The sequence below is a fragment of the Callithrix jacchus genome, chromosome 10, assembly GCF_049354715.1.
Source record: "Callithrix jacchus isolate 240 chromosome 10, calJac240_pri, whole genome shotgun sequence".
Classification (NCBI taxonomy): Eukaryota; Metazoa; Chordata; class Mammalia; order Primates; family Cebidae; genus Callithrix; species Callithrix jacchus.
The window spans coordinates 82,623,114-82,650,691 of record NC_133511.1 but is presented as its reverse complement, the minus strand read 5'-3'; the positions used below and the strand labels follow the sequence as shown (position 1 = coordinate 82,650,691).

Genomic DNA, 27,578 nt, shown 5'->3' with positions numbered 1-27,578 from the left:
GAATTGAAGGACCTGAAAAACACAACATGAGAACTTCATGAAGCATGCACAAGTTTCAACAGCCAAATTGACGAAGCAGAAGAAAGAAGATCAGAAGACGAAGATCAACTCAATGAAATTAAACAAGAAACCAAAATTAGAGAAAAAAGGGCAAAAAGGAATGAACAAGTCTCCACGAAATGTGGGACTATGTGAAGAGACCTAACCTACATTTGATAGGTGTACCAGAATGTGACAAAGAGAATGAAGGATCCAAGCTGGAAAATACTCTTCAGAATATTATCCAGGAAAATTTCCCCAACCTAGCAAGAAAGGCCAACACTCAATTGCAGGAAATACAGAGAACACCACAAAGATATTCCGCAAGAAGAGCAACACCAAGGCATATAATCGTCAGATTCACCAGGGTTGAAATAAAGGAGAAAATACTAAGGGCAGCCAGAGAGAAAGGTCGGGTCACCCACAAAGAGAAGCCCATCAGACTCACAGCAGATCTCTCAGCAGAAACTCTACAAGCCAGAAGAGAGTGGGGGCCAATATTCAGCATCCTTAAAGAAAAGAACTTTCAACCCAGAATCTCATATCCAGCCAAACTGAGCTTCATAACTGAAGGAAAAATAAAATCCTTTGCGAACAAGCAAGTACACAAAGATTTTGTCACCACCAGGCCTGCTTTACAAGAGCTCCTGAAAGAGGCACTACATAGAAAGGAACAACCAGTACCAGCCATTCCAGAATCACACTAAATGCTAAAGAGTATCAACATAATGAAGATTCTACATCAACTAACGGGCAAAACAGCCAGCTAGCATCAAAATGGCAGTATCAAATTCACACATAACAAATTTAACCCTAAATGTAAATGGACTAAATGCACCAATCAAAAGACACAGACTGGCAAATTGGATAAAAAACCAAAACTTACAGATGTGCTGTATTCAGGAAACCCATCTCACATGCAAGGATACACAAAGGCTCAAAATAAAGGGATGGAGGAAGATTTACCAAGCAAATGAAGAACAAAAAAAAAAAAGCAGGAGTTGCAATTCTCATCTCTGATAAAATAGACTTTAAAGCAACAAAGATCAAAAGAGACAAAGAAGGCCATTACATAATGGTAAAAGTTTCGATACAACAAGAAGAGCTAACGATCCTAAACATATATGGACCCAATACAGCAGCACCAAGATACATAAGGCAAGTTCCTAATGACTTACAAAGAGACTTAGACTCCCACACAATAATAGTGGGAGACTTTAACACTCCGCTGTCAATATTAGACAGATCAACCAGACACAAAATTAACAAGTTTATCCAGGGTTTGAACTCAGACCTGGAGCAAGCAAACCTGATAGACATTTACAGAACTCTCCACCCCAAATCCACAGAATACACATTCTTCTCAGCACCACATCACACCTACTCTAAAATTGACCACACAATTGAAAGTAAAGCACTCCTCAGCAAATGCAAAACAACTGAAATCATAACAAACAGCCTCTCAGACCATAGTGCAATCAAGTTAGAACACAGAATTCAGAAACCAACCCAGAACCGCACAGCTTCATGGAAACTGAACAACTAGCTCTTGAATGTTGACTGGATAAACAATGAAATGAAGGCATAAATAAAGAAGTTCTTCAAAACCAATGAGAACGAAGACACAACATGCCAGAATCTCTGGGACACATTTAAAACAGTCTCTAGAGGAAAATATATAGCAATAAGCGCCCATATGAGGAGAATGAAGAGATCCAAAATTGACATCCTACCATCAAAATTGAAAGAGCTAGAGGAGCAAGATCAAAAAAACTCAAAACCTAGCAGAAGACAAGAAATAACTAAGATCAGAGCAAAACTGAAGGAGATAGAGCCACGAAAAACCCTTCAAAAAGTCAATAAATCCAAGAGCTGTTTTTTTGAAAAGATCAACAAAATAGACAAACCACTAGCCAGATTGATAAAAAAGAAAAGAGAGAACAACCAAATAGATACAATAAAAAATGATAAAGGGGAAATCACGACAGATTCCACAGAAATTCAAACCATCATCAGAGAATATTACAAACAACTCTATGCACATAAACTAGTAAACCTGGAAGAAATGGATAAATTTTTGGACTCCTGTGTTATTCCAAGCCTAAACCAGGAGGAAGCTGAAACTATGAATAGACCAATAACAAGGTCAGAAGTCGAGGCAGCAATTAAGAGCCTACCACACAGAAAAAGCCCAGGTCCAGACGGGTTCACAGCCGAATTCTATCAGACAAACAAAGAGGAGCTGGTACCATTCATTCTGAAACTATTCCAAATAATCCAAAATGAGGGACTCCTTCCCAAATCATTTTATGAGACCAACATCATCCTGATACCAAAACCCGGCAGAGACCCAACAAGAAAAGAAAACTTCAGGCCAATATTCAAGATGAACATAGATGCAAAAATCTTCAATAAAATATTGGCAAGCCGATTGTAACAGCAAATCAAAAATCTTATCCATCATGTTCAAGTAGAATTCATCCCGGAATGCAAGGCTGGTTCAACATACGCAAGTCTGTAAATGTAATTTACCATATAAACAGAACCAAAAACAAAAACCACATTATTATCTCAATTGACGCAGAGAAGTCATTCAACAAAGTTCAACAGCCCTTTATGCTAAAAACCCTCAATAAACTTGGTATCGATGGAACGTATCTCAAAGTAATAAAAGCTATTTATGACAAACCAACAGCCAATATCATACTGAATGGGCAAAAACTGGAAGCATTCCCTTTGAAATCTGGCACTAGACAAGGATGCCCTCTTTCACCACTCCTATTCAATATAGTACTGGAAGTTCTAGCCAGAGCAATCAGGCAAGAAAAAGAAATAAAGGGTATTCAAATAGGAAGGGTGGAAGCCAAATTGTCTCTATTTGCAGACGACATGATAGTATACCTAGAAGACCCCATCACCTCAGCCTAAAAACTCCTGAAACTGATAAGCAGCTTCAGCAAAGTCTCAGGATATAAAATCAATGTGCAAAAATCACAAGCATTCGTCTACACCAATAACAGACTTAAAGAAAGCCAAATCAAGAACGAACTGCCATTCACAATTGCTACAAAAAGAATAAAATACCTTGGAATACAACTCACAAGGAACGTAAGGGACCTCTTCAAGGAGAACTACAAACCACTGCTCAATGAAATCAGAGAGGACACAAACAGATGGAGAAACATTCCATGTTCATGGTTAGGAAGAATCAATATAGTGAAAATGGCTATACTGCACAAAGTAATTTACAGAATCAACGCTATCCCCATCAAGCTACCATTGACTTTCTTCACAGAACTGGAAAAAACCACCATGAACTTCATATGGAACCATAAGAGAGCCCGCATAGCCAAGTCAATTCTAAGCAAAAAGAACACAGCAGGGGGCATCACACTACCGGAATTCAAACTATACTACAAGGCTACAGTAATCAAAACGGCATGGTACTGGTAACAAAACAGAGATATAGACCAATGGAACAGAACAGAGGCATCAGAGGCAACACAACATATCTACAACCATACAATCTTTGATAAACCTGACACAAACAAGCAATGGGGAAAGGATTCCCTGTTTAATAAATGATGTTGGGAAAACTGGCTAGCCATGTGCAGAAAGCAGAAACTGGACCCTTTCCTGAAACCATACACTAAAATTAACTCCAGATGGATGAAAGACTTAAGCATAAGACCTGGAACCATAAAAACCCTAGAAGGAAATCTAGGCAAAACCATCCAGGACATAGGAGTAGGCAAGAACTTCATGAACAAAACAGCAAAAGCATTGGCAACAAAAGCCAAAATAGACAAATGGGACCTAATGAAACTCCACAGCTTCTGCACGGCAAAAGAAACAGTCACTAGAGTGAATCGGCAACCAACAGAATGGGAAAAAATTTTTGCAGTTTACCCATCTGACAAAGGGCTGATATCCAAAATTTACAAAGAACTGAAACAGATTTACAGGAAAAAAACAAACAAGCCCATTCAAACATGGGCAAAGGATATGAACAGACACTTTACAAAAGAAGACATACATGAGGCCAACAAACATATTAGAAAATGCTCATCATCACTGGTCATTAGAGAGATGCAAATCAAAACCACACTGAGATACAATCTCACGCCAGTTAGAATGGCGATCATTAAAAAATCTGGAGACAACAGATGCTGGAGAGGATGTGGAGAAACAGGAACACTTTTACACTGTTAGTGGGAGTGTAAACTAGTTCAACCATTGTGGAAGACAGTGTGGCGATTCTTCAAGGCCTCCAAAATAGAAATTCCATTTGACCCGGCAATGCCATTACTGGGTATATATCCAAAGGACTATAAATCGTTCTACTATAAGGACACATGCACACGAATGTTCATTGCAGCCCTGTTTACAATATCAAAGACCTGGAACCAACCCAAATGCTCATTGATGATAGACTGGACTGGGAAAATGTGGCACATATACACCATGGAATATTATGCAGCAATCAGAAATGATGAGTTCGTGTCGTTTGTAGCCACATGGATGAATCTGGAGAACATCATTTTCAGTAAACTGACACAAGAATAGAAAATGAAATACCGCATAATCTCATTCATAGGCGGGTGATGATAAATGAGAACACATGGACACAGGGAGGGGAGTACTGAACACTGGGGTCTATTGGGGGAAAAGGGGAGGGCCAGTGGGGCATGGGGGAGCTGGGGAGGGATAGCCTGGGGAGAAATGCCAAATGTAGGTGAAGGGGAGAAAGGAAGCAAAACACACTGCCATGTGTGTACCTATGCAACTGTCTTGCATTTCTGCATATGTACCCCAAAACCTAAAATGCAATAAAAAAATTTAAAAAAAGGAGCAATAGATAATCTGAATAGGCCCTCATCTTTAAATAAATTGAGTTAGTAATAACTTTCTAAACACAAAGTACCAGGTCCAGGTTTCACTGGTAAATTCTACCGACCATCCAAAGAAGAAATCATACTGATTCTTAACTATTTCTTCCAGAAAATAGAAGCAGAAGGAATTTTTTCTACCTCATTCTATGTGGCCAGCACTAAGATGTCACTTATTCCCAACTTGATCTATAGGTTCGATGCAATCCCAGTCAAAAGCCTAGTGCTGTTTTGTGGCTATCAATAAACTGATTTTAAAGTTAATATGGAAGGGCAGAAACCCAGAATAGCCAATATATTATTGAAGGAGAATAAGAGAGTTGGAGACTGACTCTACCTGGCTTCATAAATTATGGTAACAAAGATAGTATGATATTTGCAAAAAAAGAGGGAAATAAATCAATGAAACAGGATAGAGAGCCGAGAAATAGAACTATCCAAATACAATCAACTGATCTTTAACAAAAGGTGCAAAGGCAATTCAATAGAGAGATGGTCTTTTTGAAAAATGATGCTGGAAAAACTTGATATCTATACGCAAAAAGATGAATTTAGATACCGACCTTACACTATCCAGAAAAATTAACTGATAGTGGATCATAGCCTTAAATATAAAATGCCAAACTGTAAAACTTCTAGATGATATTATCAAAGAAAATCTAGGTGACCTTGGCTCTGGCCACAATTTTTTCAGATACCACCAAAAAGCACAATCCATGAAAGAAAAAAATTGTTAAGTTGAACTTTATTAAGCTTAAAACTTTTCTGAAGATGACATTGTTGAAAGAAGGGAAAAACAAGCCAGAACAAGCCAGAAAGTAGGAGATAATATTTGTAAAATATATATTTGATAAAGAGTTGTATCTGAAGCATATAAAGAACTTTTTTTTTTAAAGAAAGTGAAAACAAACATGTTAGCTAAAAGGGTAACTACTTATATAATCTTAATGAGTTTTAAATTTAACATTTTTCTAATTACAAATAGGATTAATTTTAGGGCTTTAATATGTTTTACATTTCGAAGACCTCTTAAAAAATGACCTAAAGAAAATAAAAGTCAAGTCAAACTCAGGAGAGCATATTTTAATATGTATCACCAACAAAGGATTAGTATAGAATATATGCAATGATATATAAACCTTTAAGATAGATGACCACACCATTGGAAAATAGGCAAAAGATATGAACTGGCATTTCACCAAAGAGGAAATATATATGGCATATAACAATAAGAAGAGACACTCTGTCTCACTAGTAACCAGGGAAATGTAGAACCACAATTAGATCTTTTATGCCCACTAGATTGCCAAAAATTAACAACTTTGACCATATAAAGCATTGGAAAGGATGAGAAAAATGGGAAATCTTCTGTATTGCTGGTGAGAAAGTACATTGTACAGCCACACTGGAAAATATCTGGCATTATCTTGAATACTTTTTGATATGCAGAGAGATTTTTATGAGATGTTTGTATGTATTTATATTAACAAAAACTGGAAACAACCCATCAGGGAAATAATGTAATATTGTATAGCAGAGAAAATGAATAAACTCCAATTATGTGCTACAACATAGATGACTCTTAGAAACATTATACTAAATAAAAATGCATGTTGCAGAACCTTTATATAAGGAACTCTTATAATAGTAAGAAAAGAAACAGCTTGATTAGAAAATGGACAAAAGATATGAATAGACATCTCACTAAAGAATATATGGCAAAAAAGCATATGAATAGATGCTCAACATTATATGTAACTAGGAATGCAAATTAATACCACAATGGGATACCACTATACACTTATTAGGATGGCTGAAAAACAAAAAATAAACAAAACACCTCAATAAACAGCAACACAAAAACCTGACAATGCCAAATGCCGGTGAAGATGTATCACAACGGGAACTCTCTCATTCATTGTTCATTGGAATGTGAGATGATACAGCCAGTTTGGAAAACAGTTTGGCTGTTTCTTACAAAACTAAACATACTCTTACCATATGATCTAGCAATTGCATTCCTGGTTATGTACCCAAATGGGTTGAATATTTATGTTCATATAAGCACCTGCACTATTTATAGCAGCTTTATTCATAATTGCCAAAACTTGGGAGAAATCAAGATATCCTTCAGCAGGTAAATAGATAAACTGGTACATCCAGACAATAGAGTATTATTGTGTTAAAAATAAATAAGCTATCAAGCCATGAAAATATATGGAAGGAACTTAAATGCGCATTACTGAGTGAAAGAAGCTGTTCTGAAAAGAGTTTATGATTCCAATTATAAGGCATTATGGAAAAAGCAAAACTATGGAGACAACAAAATGATCAGTGGTTGCCAGGGGTTAGGAGGGATGGCGGAATGAACAGGCAAAGCTCAGAGGATTTTTAGTGCAGTGAAAGGATTCTGTAGGATACTGTAATGGTGGATACATGACATCAAGCAATGTGAAAACTCATAGAAATGTAGAACATAAAGTAAATGCTAATGTAAACTATGAACTTCAGTTTATAATAATATGTCAGTATTGGTTCATCAGTTGTAACAAACGTACCACACTAATGCAAGATGTTAATAATAGGGGGAACTGTGAACCAGGATAGTGGGATATGTGAGAACTTTCTTGTCTGACCAATTTTCTGTAAACCTAAAACTTTTATTTTAAAAATCCATTAATTTAAAAACAATGTAAGAGATTATTTTTTCTTTCATAGTTATGTAACAATACATCATAAATTTTTTATTTAAGAAGTGCCAGAAAACATGTATAGTAAAAAATATATATACTAACAAAAGCAATTTTATGGTTGTTGGCTTTAAAAGTAAAATTTCATTTAAATATACTCTTCTAAACTTCAAGTATAAATTATTGGAAAATTTTGAGATTATATATATGCCATGAACATTATAATATGCAAAACTCTCTAAATTAAAAGTCTAAAATCTGAAAAAATTTTTAAAATGAGTTTCAGCTTAACCACCTGTTTCTATGAGTGTGGTTTACTGTGTATTCATGAACCATAGAGACTCTTCTGGTATGTCATGTACTAATTTTAAAATGCAACAATTTTTTGTGACATGGATGAGTTATATATTTTCCTGGATGCCAATTTGGCATTTCAGAATTCTGGAAAAATACGAAAAAGTGATAGGATAAATTCTTTTTTTTTTTTTTTTTTAATGAGGCAGGGTCTCACTCTGTCACCCAGGTTGGAATGCAGTGGTACAATCATAGCTCACTGCAGCCTTGAACTCCTGGGCTCAAGTGATCCTTCTGCCTCAGGCTCTCAAGCAGGTGCATGCCACCATGCCTGGCCAAAATAATGTTCTTTACTAGGCATTATCAGGGAACAGATGAGCGAATTAGCTAGCTAGTACTATGAATTTCATCTAAAACCTGGAGATAAAAAACATGAAAGAGCCAATTAAGGGGCATGTAAGAAAGATCAGCAATGCTAACATATTTCTAGTATGAGTACCAGAACAAGAGAATGAAGAAAATTTAGAAAAAGCAATATTGTAAACAAAGATATCTAAAATTCTTCCAGAATTGAGAAAAGCTCTATTCTGAATCAAAAATACACTTTGAGTACTGAGTAGGATAAATGAAAAATAGTTTTAGAACTGTGAATTGCAGGACTCAGACTCAATTTTTGTTAATCCTGCCTGTAAATGTCTTCAGACTCCATTTCTTTCTTTTGCCCTTTATATCACCTTTCCCATTTCTTCTTTTTCCTTAAGCCATGCTGTCTGGATTCAGATCTGGCTCCACTGATCCTAATCTTTACTTCCCAGTTTCATTTAACAATGTTGTCACAATCATTTTTGGGTGGAATGCTGGGAAGAATGACTTAGCTGGGATAAAGTATGGGCACTTAGTTCTCTTGTGTTTTGCCTTTACTGCTCCTTCCTCAAGTTATCAGGAATGAAATGTCAATCCTTTCACCACAAGCTCAGGAACTTATATCTAATCTCTACATCCTCATCCTAGAATCCCAGTATCAATGTTCCTGGAGAAGTAGACAAGTCCCATGAGATTTTGGGTGAATTCTCCCTTTACTCAATTCCTATATTCTATAGAAATATTTTTTTCTTCCACCACATTTGCTCTGTCTGCCCATCCCCAGAGGTTACAACCTTTTACCTTTACATAAGGAGCACCTCTTTGTGGTCATCATTCCTGTGTAGGGAGATGACTTATTATTAGAAAAGGGGAAGAGTGACTTGGACAGATATGAATAAGACCCCTTCAGCAGGGTCTTCTGGTCAAATATTTGTCTCATAGTAACTGTCCCTCAACAGGTTCATCATAGTAAAACTGAAGAATATCAGTAATGAAGTAATGAGGGAAACATAATATAATCAAGTTTGGACTAACAGAACACTTTTTAGCAGTGATAATAGATGCTAGAAGACAATGTAACGATAACTTTTAAATGCTGAAGGATACAAGTATTAGCCTAGATTTTTAAAATAAAATTTAATTTTTAATTATTATGGTTATATATCAGACTAGAATTTTATCTTTAGTTTTATGCCATCATTCAAGAGTGATGACAGGGCTAAGTGCAGTGGCTCATGTCCATAATCACAGTGACTTGGGAGGTAGAGATGGGAAGTGTGCTTGGGGCCAGGAGTTTGAGCCCAGCTTGGGCAACATAGTAAAACCCTGCCTCTAAAACAAAACCAAAACCAAATAACAACAACAAAATACTAGGCATGGTGACTTCTACCACTTTGGGAGGTCAAGGCAGAAGTATTGCTTCAGCCCAGGAGTTTGAGTCCAGCCTGAGCAACAGGTGAGACCTCATCACCAAAAAAAAAAAAAAAAAAAAAAATTTGCCAAACATGGCAGTATATGTCTATAGTTTCAGCTACTTGGGAGGTTCACCTGGGAAGATTACTTGAGCCTGAAAAGGTCAAGGCTACAGTGAGCAAAGATCATGCCAGTGCACTTCAGCCTGGGTGACAGAGTTGGAGCCTGTCTCTAAATAAAAAAAGAAAGATGACAATATGTAGCACTTTTGAGGCATACAAACTCAAAAATCACTTATAATCTATAGACTCTAGAACTATTTAAAAAGTAATATACTCTAGCAAGAAGAAAGATGAAGTCAGAGTGAAGTTTAGAAAAGTAGTTAGAAAATGGTTAGAACAAACATTGATAAAATATAATGGTGAATTTAATAAATTTTGACTTAAAATCAGATTATTTTGTGTTAAATTCATATTTTATACATTTTAATTATTTTATATAATATTACATAAATATTATATTATTTTTTGTTAAAATATAAAGCTCTAAACCTTTATGCATTCTTTTTGGCCTTTTGGCTAAGATCAAATGTAAAACTTTAGACAGCAATAATGAGTTGAAGAAATTGCATTTCATTTCATTTTTTATTTGAATGTGTTTGGGGAACATGGTTTTTTTGTTACATGGATAGGCTACTTATACTTAGTGGTAATTTCTGAGATTTTGGTGCACCCATCACCCAAGCAGTGTACACTCTACCCAATGTGTAGTGCTTTGTCATCCCTCATCCTCCTAGTCCCACTTCCCCTAGTCCCCAAAGTCCATTGTATAATTCTTAGGCCTTTACATCCTCATAGCTTATTTCCCACTTATGAGTGAAAACATACAATGTTTGGTTTTCCATTCCTGAGTTACTTCATTTAGAATAATGGTCTCCAACTCAATCCAGTTTTCTGTGAATGCTATTATTTCATTCCTTTTTTTTGGCTGAGTAGTATTCTGTGGTGTATATATACCACATTTTTTTAATCCACTTCTTGGCCAGTGGGCTTTTAGGCTCGTTCCATATTTTTATAATTGCATATTATGCTGCTACAAACATGTGCTTGCAAGTGTCTTTTTTATATAATGACTTCTTTTTCTCTGGGTAGATACCCAATAGTGGGATTGCTGGATCAAATGGTAGATCTATTTTTAGTTCTTTAAGGAATCTCCATACTGTTTTCCATAGTAGTTGTATTAGTTCATTCCCACCAGCAGTGTATAAGTGTTCCCTTTTCACTGCATCCATGCCAACATTTATTATTTTTTGATTTTTTTGGATTATGGTCATTCTTGCTGGAGTAAGGTGGTAGCTCACTGTGGTTTAAATTTGTATTTTCCTGATAATTAGTGACATTGAGCATTTTATATGTTTGTTAGCCATTTGTATATCTTCTTTTGAGAATTGTCTATTCATGTCCTTAGCCCACTGTTTGATGTGGCTATTTGTTTGTTTCTTGCTGATTTGTTTGAGTTCTTTGAAGATTCTAGATATGAGTCCTTTGTTGGATGCATAGTTTGTGAATATTTTCTCCTATTCTGTGGGTTGTCTATTTACTCTGCTGATTATTTCTTTTGCTGCAGTGAAGCTTTTTAGTTTAGTTAGTTCCCATCTATTTAGTTTGGTTTTTGTTGCATTTGCCATTGAATACTTGGTTGTGAACTCTGCATAAGTCAGTGTCTAAAAGAATTTTACCCATGTTATTTTCTAGAATATTTATGGTTTCAGGTGTTAGATTTAAGTCTTTGATTCATCTTGGGTTGATTTTTGTATAAAGTGAGTGATGAGGATCCAGTTTCATTTTTATACATGTGGCTTGCCAATTATCCCAGCACTATTTGTTAAATAAGGTGTCCTTTGCTCATTTTATGTTTTTGTTTGCTTTACCAAAGATCAGTTGGCTGTTAAGTATTTGGCTTTATTTCTGGGTTCTTTATTCTGTTTCATTGGTCTACATGTTTTATACCAGTACCATTCTGTTTTATTAACTGTAGCCTTGTAGTATAGTTTGAAGTCAGTTGAAGTGATACCTTCATATTTGTTCTTTTTGCTTAGTATTGCTTTGGCTATGCAGGAATTTTTTTTGATTCCATATGAATTTTAGGATTGTTTTTCCTAGTTCTGTGAAGAATAATGATAGTACTTTGATGCTAATTGCATTGAATCTGTAGCTTGCTTTTGGTTGTATGGTCATGTTCACAATATTGATTCTATCCATCCATGAGCATGGAATTTGTTTCCATTTGTTTGTGACATCATAATTTTTTTCAGCAGTGTTTTGTAGTTTTCCTTGTAGAGATCTTTCACCTCCTTAGTTAGGTATATTCCTTATTATTATTATTATTTTTTGCAGCTGTTTTAAAAGGCACTGATTTCTTAATTTGTTTCTCAGCTTGCTCATTGTTGGTATATAGCAGTGCTAATAATTTGTGTATATTAATTTTTTATTCTGAAACTTTACTAGATTCATTTATCAGATCTACAGGCTTTTTGGATGTCTTTAAGTTTTTCTAGGTATATAATCATATCATCTATGAACAGTGACAGTGTGACTTTCTCTTTACCTATTTGGATGCCCTTTCTTTCTCTTGTCTGATTGCTCTGGCTAGGAATTCCAGTATTATGTAGAATAGAAGTGGTGGGCATGGACATCCTTGTCTTGTTTCAGTTCTCAAGGGTAATGCTTTCAAGTTTTTCCTGTTCAGTACAATGTTGGCTGTGGGTTTGTAATAGATGGCTTTTATTACTTTGAGGTAAGTCCCTTCTATGCCAGTTTTGCTGAAGGTTTTAATCGTAAGGTGATTCTGGATTTTGTCAAATCCTTTTTCTGCTTTTATTGAGACAATCATATGATTTTTGATTTTAGTTTAGTATGTGATGTATCACATTTATTGACTTGCATTTGTCAAACCATCCCTACATTCCTGTTATGAAACCCAGTTGATTATGGTGTACTATCTTTTTGAATGCTGTTGGATTCAGTTAGGATCAAAAAAATTATTTTGTTGAGGATTTTTAGATCTATGTTCAATCAGGGATATTGGTCTGTAGCTTTCTTTTTTGTTTTGTTCTTTCCTGGTTTTGGAGTTAGGGTGATACTGGCTTCATAAAATATCTTTAGGGAGGATTCCCTCTTTATCTTTTTTTTTGGAATAGTTTCAGTAAGCTTGATACTGATTTTTCTTTGAATGTCTGAAGGAATTTATCTGTGAATCTATGGTTCTGGACTTCTTTTGTAGGCAATTAAAAAAGTTACTGTTTCAATCTCGCTATCTTATTGGTCTATTCCGTTTCTATTTCTTCATGATTTAATCTAGTAGGTTTGTATATTTCCTGGAATTTATCTATCTCTTCTAAATTTTCTAGTTTGTATGCATAAGGTGTTCATAGTAGCCTTGAATGATCTTTTGTATTTCTGTGATATTGATTGCGATATCTACATTTCATTTCTAGTTGAGCTTATTTGAATCCTCTCTCTTCTTTTCTTGGTTAATCTTGCTAATGGTCTATCAGTTTTATTTATCATTTCAAAAAACCAGCTTTTTGTTTCATTTATCTTTTGTATTGTTGTTTTTCAATTTCATTTAGTTCTGCTTTGATCTTGGTTATTTTTTTTCTTCTGGTTTGGGGTTTGGCTTGTTCTTGTTTCTGTAGTTCCTTGAGGTGTGGCCTTAGATTGTCTACTTGTGCTCTTTCAGACTTTTTGATGCAGGCATTTAATACTATGAACTTTTAGCACAGCTTTTATTGTATCCCAGAGGCTTTTAAAATGTCATGTTACTATTATCATTCAGCTGAAAGAATTTTTAAATTTGTATCTTGATTGCATTGTTGGTCCCAAAGTAATTCAAGAGCAGACTATTTAATTTCCATGTATTTGGATGGTTTTGAGAGTTTCTTTAGGAGTTATTTTCCAGTTTTATTCCACTATGATCTGAGAGGATAGTTGGTATACTTTTGATTTTCTTAAATTTATTGAGACTTTTTTTGTGACCTGTCATATGGTCTATCTTGCAGAATGTTTCATGTGCCAAAGAAAAGAATGTGTATACTGCAGTTGTTGGGTTGAATGTTCTGTAAATATCTGTTTAGTCCATTTGTTCTAGGGTGTAGTTTAAGTCCATTGTTGGTTGATTTTCTGCCTTGGTGACCTATCTAGTGCTGTCAGTGGAGTATTGAAGTCCCCCATTGTTTTTGTGTTGCTGTCTATCTCATTTATTAGGTCCAGTAGTAATTGTTTTATAAATTTGGAAGCTCCAGTGTTAGGTGCATGTGTATTTAGGCTTGTGACATTTTCCTGTTGGACTATTTCTTTTATCATTATGTAATATCCCTCTTAGTCTTTTTATACTGTTGTTGCTTTAAAGCCTATTTTGACTGATATAAGGATAACTACACTTGCTTACTTTTGGTTTTAATTTGCATGGAATATCCTTTTCTACTTCTTTACCTTTAGTTTATGTAACTCCTTATGTGTTGAGTGAGTCTTTTGAAGACAGCAGGTACTTGATTGGTGGATTTTTAACTATTCTGCCATTCCATATTTTAAGTGGAACATTTAGGCCATTTGCATTCAACATAAGTATTGAGATGTGGTGTACTGTTCTATTCATCATGTTAATTGTTGCCTTAAAACCTTTTTCCTATTGTTTTATTGCTTTTTAGATTATGTGAAATTTATGCTGTAAGGAGGTTTTATTTTGGTGTATTTTGAGGTTCTTTTTCTTCAATATTTAGAACTCCTTTTGGCCTTTCTTGTAGTGCTAACTAAGTATTGGCAAATTCTCTCAGCATTTGTTTGTCTGAAAAAGACTTTATCTTAACTTCATTCATGAAACTTAGTTTTGCTGGATACAAAATTCTTGGTTGACAATTGTTTTGTCTCAGGAGGCTAAAGATGGGAACTTAATTCCTTCTGGTTTTGTAAGGCTTCTGCTGAGAAGTCTGTTGTTAATCTGATAGGTTTTCCTTTATAGTCCACTTGATGCTTTTGGCTCACAGCTCTAAAGATCCTTTTGATCATCTTGACAGCCTGATGAATATGTATGTGCCTGGGTGATCTTTTTGCAGTGAATTTCCCAGGTGTTCTTTGAGCTGCTTGGATGTCTAGATTGCTAGCAGGGCCAAAGTTTTCCTCAATTGGATGATTTGGATGATTAGATTTGGATGTCTAGATGGCTAGCAGGGCCAATGAAGTTTTCCTCAATTATTTTCTTAAATAAGTTTTCCAAACTTATAGATTTATTTTCTTCCCCAGGAACACCAATTATTCTTAGGTTTGGTCATAACATAATCCCAAATTTTTTGGAGGCTTTGTTCTTTTTTGTCTCTATCTGATTGGGTTAATTCAAAAGCCTCTTCTTTGAGCTCTGAAGTTCTTTCTTCTACTTGTTCTAGTCTATTGTTGAAACTTTCCAGGCATCTTGTATTTCTCTACGTGTGTCTTTCATTTCCAGAAGTTGTGATTAGTTTTTCTTTTTGATACATATTTCTCTGGAGAGTTTTTCATCCACATAATGTATTTTTAAAAAATTATTTAAGTTGGTTTTTACCTTTCTTTGATATTTTCTTGAGTAGCTTAATAATCAACCTTCTGAATTCTTTATCTGGAAATTCAGAGATTTCTTCTTGGTTTGGATTTATTGCTGGGGATATTTTGGGGATGTTATAGCACCCTATTTTGTCATATTACCAGAAGTACTTTTCTAGATCCTTCTCATTTGGGCAGACTATTTCAGGATGTTATAGGCCATGGCATTAGGTATTATCTTCTTCCTGGGATCAGGGTTATTCTGGAATGAGTTGCTGTAATGGCCTAAGTTGGCTGGCCTTTAGCCAGGATGTTGCATTTTCAAATGAGCACTAGATGCCGTAATGGTAAGGGGCTTGCCCTAACTTGTTTCAGGTAAGTATTTTGGCTTCTCAGATGGTGGGCTTCCAGGAGTTTCTGTTTTGTGTTTGGTTACCAGGGTGGGTAGGGAAATACCATCAGGTGGGGCAGGATTAGGTGGGTCTAAGCTCAGACTCTCCTTGAGTGGGGACTTCCATGGCCACTGTGGGGGTCAAGGGTGGTTCTCAGGTTGATGGGTTTATATTCTAGATGGGATTATGGCTGCCTTTGCTGTGTCCAGGCAAGTGGGGGACAGTGGTAGCAAGTGGCCTCAGCCAGCTTCCATGTAGTTGGAAAGGCTAGTCTCACTCCATGGTGCCATGATGAAATCTTGCCTCAGGCCACAAGCTCCCCTGCTGAGAAATGGCATGGCTTTCAGACTTCACCCCTTCCAGTCTTCCTACTCTGTCTTCAGCAGCTCCTGCACTGCTGCACTGACTTGTATCCACAGCTGCTCCCACTTGTCCCTTGGACTCTGCTCAAGAAAATTTGTTCCCAGTTGAACCCACTACCAATTTCAGTTTGAAACTTCCTCACTACCAATTTCAGCTGGAAACTTTCTTTACCCTGTGGAACTCCCCCACAACCTTGACCCCATTTCCATGGGCTGGCTTCCCCAAGAGGTCCTGTAAGATCTAGTCAGGGATGGCTTTCCTGGGCTTAAGCTAGAGACTGGGAGTGCATGCAAGGCCTGCTGCTACTTCTATTTTTATATTTTTCATGACTCCCTAAATCTGTTTCATTTCTAGGTAAGATTAAGTTCTTCTCCTGTGATTTAAATTTTAAGAGTCCCAGTGGAGATGTGGGTTCAGAGGTAGGTCCCCCACCTTGCACTTTGGGAACTCACAGTTTTTGCTTATTTCATGGAACTTACAGCAGCATGTTGCTTCTTTCAAAGAGTCTGTGATTTTTTAAGTACATTTCTTCTGTGGTACTTGGAGCAAAAGATCATGGTGTGAGTCTCCACACACTGTTTTGTCTGTCCATGTGGGAGCTGCATGTTAACCCTGTCTTCCATGTGCCGTCTTCCTCACTTCTTGAGAATTTGATTTTTATTGGATGAAGCATGACAAGGGTCATGTTACTTAAGGAGGAGGCTATATATTCTGAATTCCATTAGATATTTTTAAATATTTAAGTCAAGTATGTTAAAAACATTAAGGGTAACTATTAAATAAATGGACATACTATCTATAGCATTTGAATTAGCAGAGAGGGAAAGGGAGAGGGGCATAGAAATCATATCAGTCTCAATAAGATAGGAAAGGAGGATTAAAACTAAAGAGCTTCTGCACAGGAAAAGGAACAGTCAGCGGAGTAAACAGACAATTTACAGAGTGAGTGAAAAGCCTCACGATCTCTACATCCAACAAAGGACTAATATCCAGAAATGCAAATCAAAACCACAATGCAATACTAACTTACTTATGCAAGAATGGCTATAATAATAATAAAAAAGATGTTGGTGTGGATATAGTGAGAAGGGAACACTTATACACTGCTGGTGGGAATGTAAACTAGTACAACCACTATGGAAAACAGTGTGGAGATTCCTTAAAGAAGTAAAGATAGAACTACCATTCGATCCAGTAATCCCACTACTGGATATTTACCCAGAAGAAAAGGAGTCATTTTACGGAAAAGATACTTGCACATGCATACTTATCGCAGCATAATTTGCAATTGTAAAAATACAAAACCAGCCAAATGCCCATCAGTCAATGAGTATATAAAGAAATTGTCTGTTTGTGTGTATATATATGTATACATACATATATATACACACACAATTGTATATATATACAATTTCTTTATATATATACATGCAATATCCTTTATATATACAATATCTTTAAAATATATATATATAATATGTATATTATATATACAATATCCATTGTATATGTACACACACACACACACACACACACACACACACACACAATGGAACACTACTCAACCATAAAAAGGAACAAAATAATGGCATTCACAACAACCTGGATAGAACTGGAGACTATTATTCTAAGTGAAGTAACTCAAGAATGGAAAACCAAACATCTTATGTTCTCACTCATAAGTGGGAAATAAGCTATGAGGTTGCAAAGGCATAAGAATCATACAATGGACCTTGGGGACTCAGGGAAAAGGGTGGGAGGGGGTGAGGGATAAAAGACTACAAATTGGGTTTAGTGTATACTCCTTGGGTGATGGGTGCACCAGAATCTTACAAATCACCGCTAAAGACCTTACTCATGTAAGCAAATACTACATGTTCCCCAAAAACTTATGGAAAAATAATAATAAAAAAGAAAACAAAAAATCACATGAAAGAATGATAAACATATGACACAAAATTAGATGATATAAATAGCAACACACGAGTAATCACAATAAATATAAATAGTACAAACACAACATTTATTAGTTGTTATTTATACCTCTCTTACCTTCCCACACTTACCTGAAGGCAATGCTTCTCCTCACCATTGACTTAGAGCTTTGACACAAGTCTGTGTGTCTTTGTTTTGCCAGTAGAGTATATGGGAATGTATCCGATGCCACATATGAGCAGAGGTTTTAAATATGTTTGTGTGATTTGTCTTGACCTCTTGTGCTTTTGCCCTCTGTGTAAAAACACTTTGTCCCAGGTGAGGCTGCTAATTCAGCCTGGAACCCAGAATGAAAAGATACATGGAGAACATCTGAAAGTTATTTCAAGTCTGAAGCTGAGTTCAAGCCAAGTCTAGCAGAGCCCAGCAGAGTCACAGCCAACACACATATCTGAGAGAATAAGATAAAATTTATTTTTTTATGCCATTGAGTTTATTAGTTTTTAATAAATTCAGCTTTACTGCAACATTTGTTCACTAATTGTATTTGTTTTCTAGGGCTGCTGTAACAAAGTACCACAAACTGAATGGTTTAAAACAACATAATTTTATTCTCACAGTTCTAGAGACCAGAGGTCTGAAATCAAGGTGTCAGTCTCCACCTGAAACCTGGTGGAATCCTTCCTAGCCTCTTCTTAGCTTCTGCTGGTTTGTTAGAAATTTTTGGTGTTCCTTGGGTTGCAGCTGCATAATTCCCAATCTGCCTTTTTGCCATATGGCATTCTCTCTGTGTTTGTGTTCTCACGTGGCCATCTTGTTATGAGAACACTAGTCATATTGGATTAGGGACCCACCCTGCTCTGGTATGATATCATCTTAACTAATTACATCTGCAATCACCCTATTTCCAAGTAAGGTCATATTCTGAGGTCTTTGTGGTTAGCGTCAACATATTTTTTTTTTTCAGTGGGTGGACAACAATTCAACCCATAACACGAATACATAAATTGACATCTAGAAATTGGATGTTTATGTAATAAAAACCCAAGATATGTGGTGACCAAGATGTTAAGTGGTGAAACTATTCTAGAAACATGTAAACATGGACATGTTTTGTAGTGGTGAAACGTTGGGTAAAGCAGAAAATATAACAAGAGAACTTGTGATTTGTGCAAAGAGATTTGGAGATAGTATGTTGCCAGCTTGAATTGGTTGTTATTAGTGGCATTTAATAAAACACAGAAAAAAATATTTGGTTGAAAGCTGGGATAAAAAAAAACAGAATCGAGGAAGTCTGTGATAGTAAGGATGAAAAATGGGTATTTCTCATCTCCAACCAATGAAACATATTGAGAAATATGTTCTCGATATATGAAGCCTGAATGAGCTCCAAATTAAGATACAGCCTTAGGGAAAGGATATAATTAAAAGCAGTATAGCAATCACATCTTTCGTTAAACCCTATGATTGAATTAAATGGTCTCTAGGACATCCATTCTACTAGAGTATACTCCTCTGCCCCATTTACTTTATCCTAGATAATGTGACAAAATTTTGCCAATGAAACATGAGCAGGCATATTGTGGGCTGATAGACCGAGTGAAAAAATTTAGAAAGCATATCAAAGATTTGAAAAATATGATTAGCAAGTTTGATCTATAGATATTATGGACTCTTACATCCAACAAACAGAGAATATATAGTTTTTTCAAGTATCTATGGAGTTTTTAAGACAATTGATTATATAATGTTACACAAATGTCAGAGAATATTATGCACACTAGAATTAACACAGTGTCACTAACTTATGAATCAAAAATAAATAGTTTAAATCTCTATCACCACCCCTCAATAACTGTGGAATGAAATGAATGCACTTGTCAATAATTCATGAAATAAAAAAGAAATTTTAATAGGAATTACAGCTATGAACATCAGTAAAGACACATGGACAGAGACTACTGCAAAAATTTTTCAGAGGACTCAAGATGGCGCTGTGAGAACAACCCAGGATTGGAGTTCTCGTTGTGTCTGCAGAGAGGTGAGTCTGAGCTGCATTTCCAGACTGATCTTTGTTGCCCACGGAACGGGGAAATTCCCAAGTGAAGAGGAGACGCGGGACGCCAGGCAGATATTCCACCTGGCAAAGCCGGCAGCCGGGGTGGCGGTGGCCGGCCATACCCAGCGCTCCCCGCAGGGCATGCTTGTCCGGGTGCCCCATTGAACTGGCAACTGGAGACGTGAGAGGGCTGGACTTGAGACTGAGCTAGACTTGCACAGTGGGCCAGCCCAGGGGATTGCAGGAACAGAGCGTTAGGATTGGCCCAGTGGGACGAACAAAACCGCGATTTCAAACAAGCCCCATGCAGACGGCCCCAGATGCTCTGAGGGGGAGGGGCGGCCACCATTACCGAGGCAACCCGCCCCAACTGAGATACACGCCCATTGCTAATGCAGCCAGCCGTTGCTGAGGCAACCCGTCCCTACTGAGATACACGCCCACTGCTGACGCAGCCAGCCATTGCCGAGGCAACACGCTACAACAGAGAGACTCCACCTCAGGGCGTGGCGGAGAACAGCAGAACAGCGGAGCCAGGGCGAGCCACACAACAGCAGGGCAGAGCCTCGGCAGGCAAACAGTGGCTAGTCTGCATCCTAGCTGGGCAGGACCTCAACGGACATCCAAAAATAAAGCCCAAACCCCTCAACACAGAGCATTTGAGAAAAAAAGGGTTTTTTTAATGAGCTCTGTTGCAGCAGAATCAAACATAGCAGCCTAACAGCCCTGAATGAACAACACAGCTCACAGCTCAGCAATTAAACCCCTATAAAGTACAAACTGTCTCCTCAAGCAGCTCCCTGACCCCTCTATATCCAAAAGACTGACATTAGGCAGGCACCATCCTGGGACAAAGATAGCAGAAAAAGAAACTGGTAGCATCCCTCGCTGTGCCACAGCTGCTAGAGGTGCACCCCAGACAAGCAGGGTCTGGAGCGGACCTCAACAGTCGTACAGCGAAGGGGCTAGACTGGTAGAAGGAAAACCAAGCAACAGAAATACTTCATCATCAACATTCAGGGTGTCCACTCAGAGACCCAATTGAAAAGTCAGCAACTACGCAGACGACCAGCGGACAAATCCACAAAGACGGGAAGAAACCAGCGCAAAAAGGAGGAAAACACCCGAAACCAGAACACCTCGCCTCCTAGAAAGGACCAAAACTCCTCATCAGAAAGGGAACAAAGCTGGATGGAGAATGACTGCGACGAAATGACGGAATTAGACTTCAGAAGATGGATAATGAGAAACTTTGGTGAGCTAAAAGATCATGTATTAAATCAATGCAAAGAAACTAAGAACCTTGAGAAAAGATTTGCAAAAAGATTCGAGGAAATAATAACAAGAATGGATAACTTAGAGAGGAATATGAATGAATTAAAGGAGCTGAGAAACACAATACGAGAACTTCGCGAAGCATGCACAAGTTTCAATAGCCGAATTGACCAAGCAGAAGAAAGAATATCTGAAGTCGAAGACTAACTCAATGAAATAAAATGAGAAACCAAGATTAGAGAAAAAAACGCAAAAAGAAATGAACAAAGTCTCCAAGAAATGTGGGACTAAGTGAAAAGACCTAACCTACGTTTGATAGGTGTACCAGAAGGGGACGAAGAGAATGAATCCAAGCTGGAAAATACTCTTCAGGACATCATCCAGGAAAATTTCCCCCACCTAGCAAGACAGGCCAACACTCAATTGCAGGAAATTCAGAGAACACCACAAAGATATTCCACAAGAAGAGCAACCCCAAGGCACATAATCATCAGATTCAATAGGGTTCAAATAAAGGAGAGAATAGTAAGGGCAGCCAGAGAGAAAGGTCGGGTCACCCACAAAGGGAAGCCCATCAGACTCACAGCAGATCTCTCGGCAGAAACACTACAAGCCAGAAGAGAGTGGGGGCCAATATTCAACATTCGTAAAGAAAAGAACTTTCAACCCAGAATTTCATATCCAGCCAAACTAAGCTTCAGAAGTGAAGGAAAAATAAAAGCCTTTGCGAACAAGCAAGTATTCAGAGATTTTGTCACCACCAGGCCTGCTTTACAAGAGCTCCTAAAAGAGGCACTACACATAGAAAGGATCAACCAGTACCAGCCATTCCAAAATCACACTGAATGCTAAAGAGCTTCAACATAATGAAGAATCTACAACAACTAACAGGCAAAACAGCCACTTAGCATCAAAATGGCAGTATCAAATTCACACATAACAATATTAACCCTAAATGTAAATGGACTAAATGCACCAATCAAAAGACACAGACTGGCAAATTGGATAAAAAGCCAAAACCCATCAGTGTGCTGTATCCAGGAAACCCATCTCACATGCAAGGATACACAAAGGCTCAAAATAAAGGGATGGAGGAAGATTTACCAAGCAAATGGAAAGCAAAAAAAAGCAGGAGTTGCAATTCTCATCTCTGATAAAATAGACTTTAAAGCAACAAAGATCAAAAGAGACAAAGAAGGCCATTACATAATGGTAAAAGGATCGATACAACAAGAAGAGCTAACGATCCTAAACATATATGGACCCAATGCAGGAGCACCCAGATACATAAGGCAAGTTCTTAAGGACTTACAAAAGGACTTAGACTCCCACACAATAATAGTGGGAGACTTTAACACTCCACTGTCAATACTAGACAGACCTACCAGACAAAAAATCAACAAGGATATCCAGGGCTTGAACTCAGACCTGGAGCAAGCAAACCTGATAGACATTTACAGAACTCTCCACCCCAAATCCACAGAATACACATTCTTCTCAGCACCACATCACACCTACTCTAAAATTGACCACATAATTGGAAGTAAAGCACTCCTCAGCAAATGCAAAACAACTGAAATCATAACAAACAGCCTTTCAGACCATAGTGCAATCAAGTTAGAACTCAGAATTCAGAAACAGACCCAGAACCGCACAGCTTCATGGAAACTGAACAACTCGCTCTTGAATGTTGACTGGGTAAACAACGAAATGAAGGCAGAAATAAAGAAGTTCTTTGAAACCAATGAGAACGAAGACACAATGTGCCAGAACCTCTGGGACACATTTAAAGCAGTCTCTAGAGGAAAGTATATAGCAATAAGTGCCCATATGAGGAGAATGGAGAGATCCAAAATTGACACCCTATCATCAAAATTGAAAGAGCTAGAGGACCATGATCAAAAAAACCCAAAACCCAGCAGAAGACAAGAAATAACTAAGATCAGAGCTGAGCTGAAGGAGATTGAGACACGAAAAACCCTTCAAAAAATCAATAAATCCAAGAGCTGGTTTTTTGAAAAGATCAACAAAATAGACAGACCACTAGCCAGATTGATTAAAAATAAAAGAGAGAACAACCAAATAGATGCAATAAAAAATTACAAAGGGGAAATCACCACAGATTCCACAGAAATTCAAACCATCATCAGAGAATATTACAAACAACTCTATGCACATAAACTAGTAAACCTGGAAGAAATGGACAAATTCCTGGATTCCTGTGTCCTCCCAAGCCTAAACCAGGAGGAAGCTGAAACTATGAATAGACCAATAACAAGGTCTGAAGTTGAGGCAGCAATTAAGAGCCTACCACACAAAAAAAGCCCAGGTCCAGACGGGTTCACAGCCGAGTTCTACCAGACACACAAGGAAGAGCTGGCACCATTTCTTCTAAAACTATTTCAAACAATCCAAAAAGAGGGAATCCTTCCCAAATCATTCTATGAGACCAACATCATTCTGATACCAAAACCCGGCAGAGACCCCACAAGAAAAGAAAACTTCAGGCCAATATCCATGATGAACATAGATGCAAAAATCTTCAATAAAATATTGGCAAGCCGATTGCAACAGCAAATCAAAAAACTTATTCATCATGATCAAGTAGGATTCATCCCGGGGATGCAAGGCTGGTTCAACATACGCAAGTCTATAAATGTAATTCATCACATAAACAGAACCAAAAACAAAAACCACATGATTATCTCAATTGATGCAGAGAAGGCATTTGACAAAATTCAACAGCCCTTTATGCTAAAAACCCTCAATAAACTCGGTATCAATGGAACGTATCTCAAAATAATAAAAGCTATTTATGACAAACCAACAGCCAATATCATACTGAATGGGCAAAAACTGGAAGCATTCCCTTTGAAATCTGGCACTAGACAAGGATGCCCTCTTTCACCACTCCTATTGAATATAGTACTGGAAGTTCTAGCCAGAGCAATCAGGCAAGAAAAAGAAATAAAGGGTATTCAAATAGAAAAGGTGGAAGCCAAATTGTCTCTATTTGCAGACGACATGATAGTATACCTAGAAGACCCCATTGCCTCAGCCCAAAAACTCCTGAAACTGATAAGCAACTTCAGCAAAGTCTCAGGATATAAAATCAATGTGCAAAAATCACAAGCATTCGTCTACACCAATAACAGACTTAAAGAAAGCCAAATCAAGAGCGAACTGCCCTTCGCAATTGCTACAAAAAGAATAAAATACCTTGGAATACAACTCACAAGGAACGTAAGAGACCTCTTCAAGGAGAACTACAAACCACTGCTCAACGAAATCAGAGAGGACACAAACAGATGGAGAAACATTCCATGTTCATGGTTAGGAAGAATTAATATCGTGAAAATGGCTATACTGCCCAAAGTAATTTACAGAATCAACGCTATCCCCATCAAGCTACCATTGACTTTCTTCACAGAACTGGAAAAAACCACCATGAACTTCATATGGAACCAAAAGAGAGCCCGCATAGCCAAGTCAATTCTAAGCAAAAAGAGCACAGCGGGGGGCATCACACTACCGGATTTCAAACTATACTACAAGGCTACAGTAATCAAAACAGCATGGTACTGCTACCAAAACAGAGATATAGACCAATGGAACAAAACAGAGGCACCGGAGGCAACACAACATACATACAACTATACAATCTTTGATAAACCTGACAAAAACCAGCAATGGGGAAAGGATTCCATGTTTAACAAATGGTGTTGGGAAAACTGGCTAGCCATGTGCAGAAAGCAGAAACTGGACCCCTTCCTGACACCTTACACTAAAATTAACTCCAGATGGATTAAAGACTTAAACATAAGACCTGGCACCATAAAAACCCTAGAAGAAAATCTAGGCAAAACTATCCAGGACATAGGAGTAGGCAAGGACTTCATGAACAAAACACCAAAAGCATTGGCAACAAAAGCCAAAATAGACAAATGGGACCTAATGAAACTCCACAGCTTCTGCACGGCAAAAGAAACAATCACTAGAGTGGATTGGCAACCAACAGAATTGGAAAAAATTTTTGCAGTTTACCCATCTGACAAAGGGCTGATATCCAGAATTTACAAAGAACTCAAACAGATTTACAGGAAAAAATCAAACAAGCCCATTCAAAAGTGGGCAAAGGATATGAACAGATACTTTACGAAAGAAGACATATATGAGGCCAACAATCATATGAAAAAATGCTCATCGTCACTGATCATCAGAGAGATGCAAATCAAAACCACATTGAGATACCATCTCACGCCAGTTAGAATGGCGATCATTAAAAAATCTGGAGACAACAGATGCTGGAGAGGATGTGGAGAAAAAGGAACACTTTTACACTGTTGGTGGGAGTGTAAATTAGTGGAAGACAGTGTGGCGATTCCTCAAGGCCTTAGAAATAGAAATTCCATTTGACCCAGCAATCCCATTACTGGGTATATATCCAAAAGACTATAAATCGTTCTACTATAAGGACACATGTACACGAATGTTCATTGCAGCACTGTTTACAATAGCAAAGACCTGGAATCAACCCAAATGCCCATTGATAATAGACTGGATTGGAAAAATGTGGCACATATACACCATGGAATATTATGCAGCAATCAGAAATGATGAGTTAGTGTCGTTTGTAGGGACATGGATGAATCTGGAGAACATCATCCTCAGCAAACTGACACAAGAACAGAAAATGAAACACCGCATATTCTCACTCATAGGTGGGTGATGAAAAATGAGAACACATGGACACAGAAAGGGGAGTACTAAACACTGGGGTCTATTGGGGGGAAAAGGGGAGGGCCAGTGGGAAGGGTAGGTGGGGAGGGATAGCCTGGGGAGAAAAGCCAAATGTGGGTGAAGGGGAGAAGAAAAGAAAGCACACTGCCATGTGTGTACCTACGCAACTGTCTTGCATGCTCTGCTCATGTACCCCAAAACCTATAATCCAATAAAAAATTAAAAAAAAAAATTTTTTCTGTTTATTGCAATAGTGGTATAATGAGGCTGTCTCACCAAAGACTGAATTTTCAGCATACTTTGCCGCTAGATGTGGTTATGTGACTTGATTTATATCAAAAGAATGTGACTGGAAATGGTCCAGGCATGGTGGATGATACCTGTTATCCTAACACTTTTGGAGGCTGAGGCAGGTGGATACCTTGAGCTCTGGGGTTTGAGACAAGCCTGGGCAAAAAGGTGAAACCCTGTGTCTACAAAAAAAAATAAAAATTAGCCAGGTGTGGTGGCACCTGCCTGGGGTCCCAGCTACTTGGGAGGCCAAAGTGGGAGGATTGCTTGAACCTGGGAAATTGAGGCTGCAGTGAGCCATGATTGTGCCATTGCACACCAGCCTGGGTGACAGAGTGAGAACCTATGACCAAAAAAAAAAAAAAAAAAGTGAATGGAAAAAACATTCTTCCTTCCAGGCCCTGTGTGTAAAACATTGCACACATATTCCTCCATGCTTTACATTTCCTGATTTGCTGGAATGATGGTGACCAAAGTGACCCTGAGAAATATGTTTTAAGGATGGCAAAGGATACATTAGCTTAGGATCCAGCTGTATCTGTGAACTTGGAATACCCACTTTCATTTTTAGATGAGGAGGAAGTAAAGTATCTCATTTGATCCATCATCTATTGGATTCTCTTTACTATTGTAGTTCAATCATTTACCCTAATTGACATCTAATGCTTTTTGGACCTAACTAAAACATTTATTTGGGGAAGTTTATAGTTTAATAAATTTATTTTGAAAGTATTGAAAACAGGTCAGGTGCAGTGGCTCCCGCCTGTAATCCCAGCATTTTGGGAGGCTGAGGTGGGTGAATCATGAAGTCAGAAGTTTGAGACCAGCCTGGCCAACATGATAAAACTCTGTCTCTAATAAAAATACAAAAATTAGTCAAGCATATTGGTGCACACCTGTAGTCCCAGCTACTTGAGAGGCTGAGGCAGGAGACTCATTGGAATCCAACAGGTGGGTTTGCAGTGAGCCAAGATCATGTCACTGCACTCCAGCCTAGGTGACACAGCAAGACTCCATCTCAAAAAGAAAAAAAATATTGAAAATAAGTATTTGGCTTAAGAAGTTGGAAGAAGGAGAATAGTAAATCTAAAAAAAAAGAACTAGAAATGAGAAATGAAGAATATAAATGAATGGAAACATAAGGAAGAAACAATAGAGATCAAGAAACCAAAAGTTGTTGTTTGAAAAAACAGTAGACCAATCTCCAGAAAGACTAATCGACAACAAAAATAATGAAGACACCATTAAACACTAGAAAAAAG

General features: G+C 37.5%; 1 protein-coding gene across 1 annotated transcript in view; it reads left to right on the top strand.

Moving 5' to 3' along the window:
* Positions 1-18,423, top strand: part of LOC144578134 (uncharacterized) — a 131,592-nt gene extending 113,169 nt beyond the window's left edge. The window contains exon 4 of the mRNA XM_078340671.1: positions 18,270-18,423. The gene's annotated coding sequence lies outside the window, so the exon portion shown is untranslated. The remainder of the gene's footprint in view (positions 1-18,269) is intronic.
* The last annotated feature ends 9,155 nt before the right edge of the window (positions 18,424-27,578 follow it).